The 2500-nt window shown below is 45.0% G+C and overlaps 1 pseudogene; it reads right to left on the reverse strand.

Moving 5' to 3' along the window:
• LOC143262128 (large subunit ribosomal RNA) overlaps nucleotides 1-2500 on the reverse strand; it is an 8342-nt pseudogene that overhangs the window by 2001 nt on the left and 3841 nt on the right.

Consider the following 2500-nt stretch of genomic DNA (forward strand, 5'->3'; position numbering starts at 1 on the left):
CCGTGTCTTTGTATTTTTCCACCTTATCTTTTCCAGCTTTTCTTAAATTGTCTTTGTCTTCGTAGCGGACTGTTACGTCCACTACGTATAGCCGTTCTTGGTTTTTAATGACCAAATCGGGCTTTTTCAATTCACCAACTACATTAATAGTTGGTTCGAGGAAAACGGCGGAGCTTTTGGATGCCTTGTCCGCGATCAATTCGACAATCTCATTGTGCCTTCGTATTCTTGCTGCTTTTGTATGAATGCAGTTGCCTAATATATGCCCTAGGGTTTCTATCTGGGCCTTACACCTCCGACATTTCGGGTCAATATCTTTTCGAGCTCTAGCGAGGGCGACCCTAGTGCCAAAGGTGTTTGTTCTGAATTTTAGTGCGTCCAGATATCGGGATGGTCTCAACAGTGTTGGTTGATAGAGCCAGGCATTTCCAATTGGATCATTGTTGAAGTCTCCAACACCCTGGCCCTGAGAGACGAGCTGCTCCCATCTTAGCCTGTGGCTTTGTTTGAGTCTGCAGCGCGCTTCCTCCACCTCCTCCATCGTCGCCGGCCAACGTAGACCAATCGATTTGGCATATTTTATTATTGTAGCCTCTTCATGCAGGTATGCTTCTTGCACTGCCGCATCCTGACTATTGTTCATGTGGAGGCTATTTTTAATTTTTGCTATCTTGACAATATCGGCAATTTTTTGTAGACCGATACCGCCGTTTCGCTTTTCAGTGTATATTATCCCATCCGTAGTAGACGGATGGAGATGTAAGATAGCTTTAATTACTTGTTTAACTTCATGGTCTAACGCTTCCAGCGTTTTGAGGGGAGGTGGATTAGCTACTAATTTATGTATATACTTTGGTAGTAAGTGGGTTCTTATTAAATTGACTTTTTGATGGGGTTTAAGCCCCATCATTTTAATTTGGTTTGCCGCACTTACTACCTCTTTTATATTGGCGCGCTGCAGTCCTCGCCATGGGTTTATTTTAATACCCAAGTATTCAATGACGTCCTCGGGCTCTGAATATGGTATATAATCATCATCTATTTTGAGCCCGGGATCGATCATGTGCCACGTTTTATTCTTATGGACGACCTGGAAAGCTACGCATTTGGTTGCCTGTACCTTCATTGCTAAACCTTTCAGGTACTTATGAAGCATTTTAACTTGTTTTTCGGCTTCTTTTTTGTCTTTGGCAATTAACACCATGTCGTCCGCGAAGGCCAAGATGGAAACGTTCTCGTCTCCCATTTTAACGCCCTCCGTCGCCTCGTCAGTGGTCCTAATAATAGGGTCCATTATTACGTTAAATAAAAGGGGCGATAGGGGATCGCCCTGCTTGACCCCTCTCTTCAGAACCACACTCACTTTATCCTCTAGTGTTTTTATTTCAGTCCGGCAGTCGTCATACATTCCCCTAACATATTTTCTGACGACTACCGGTATACCTTTTCTTTTTAAGCCATCATCTATGGCTGAATGGGGGACAGTATCAAAGGCTTTGGCGACGTCCACGACAGTCACCACACCTCCTGATTTCTCTTTCATTTCTCTTAGTGCCCTGGCCAAGATCGAGATGTTGTACTTACACCCATCTTCTTGGGTGAAGCCCTTCTGCCTAATGCTGTTCTCTATTTTGGACTTAATTCTTTTCTCTAGTAAACTAGAGAAGATCCTACCCAACAGTGATCCAATCGTAATAGGACGCCAGTTTTGTATATTAGCTGCGTCTTTTCCTGGCTTAGGTATTAGTGTTGTCCTATTACGTCGCCACCGTGCTGGGTAGGTCTCGAACAGCATTAGAAGGTTATAGAATTTGGCCAGGACATGTAAGATTCCCGCCTTTTTCAGGCTGGCCTTGGTGACACCGTCGGGGCCCGCCGCCGTATCGCCCTTGATTCTCCTCATCTTCATGACTATTTCATTAGTCGAGATGGGAGTCCATATTTCATTTAAAGGAGAGAGCGTACTCGGTCCCCCATCGAGTTTTGGTAGACCTGTAGTGGGTCCCTCTTTACCCCACAGGTCACCATAGAGCCTTTCTATGCTTGCTCTATCAGGAAGCTCCACCTGCTTCCTCTTTTCAAGCCTCTCTCCCGCGACCGCCATATCTATTAATTTTTTGGGGCATTTATTGTAAAGTTCTTGGAATCGAGCGAATCTAAATTTATTGTACCGGGTGCGGTCGCTTTCTTTATTTGCCCGTACAGTATTTTTTCTTTTCTTTGAGCTGTTCGTATTTTCTTTTTCTAGCTCCATTTTATCCAATAATTTCTCTAAAATTCGCTCGATCTCTAGTGAGTGTGGTTCCTCCGATCCGGCCAGCATCGCGATTGACTCCTCTATGCCCCTTAGTTCGTGGTCATCACCCAGCGGATTCTCAAGGATTGCCCACCTGAAGCCCTCTTTCCAATCACTTTCATCCTGAGCATCCAGGGGGTCCTCTACTGCATCTAGAAAGTCTGATCCGCTGGATGATGAGTCGGAGTCTGGCTCCTCTACCAC

The sequence above is a fragment of the Megalopta genalis genome, unplaced genomic scaffold, assembly GCF_051020955.1.
Source record: "Megalopta genalis isolate 19385.01 unplaced genomic scaffold, iyMegGena1_principal scaffold0091, whole genome shotgun sequence".
Classification (NCBI taxonomy): Eukaryota; Metazoa; Arthropoda; class Insecta; order Hymenoptera; family Halictidae; genus Megalopta; species Megalopta genalis.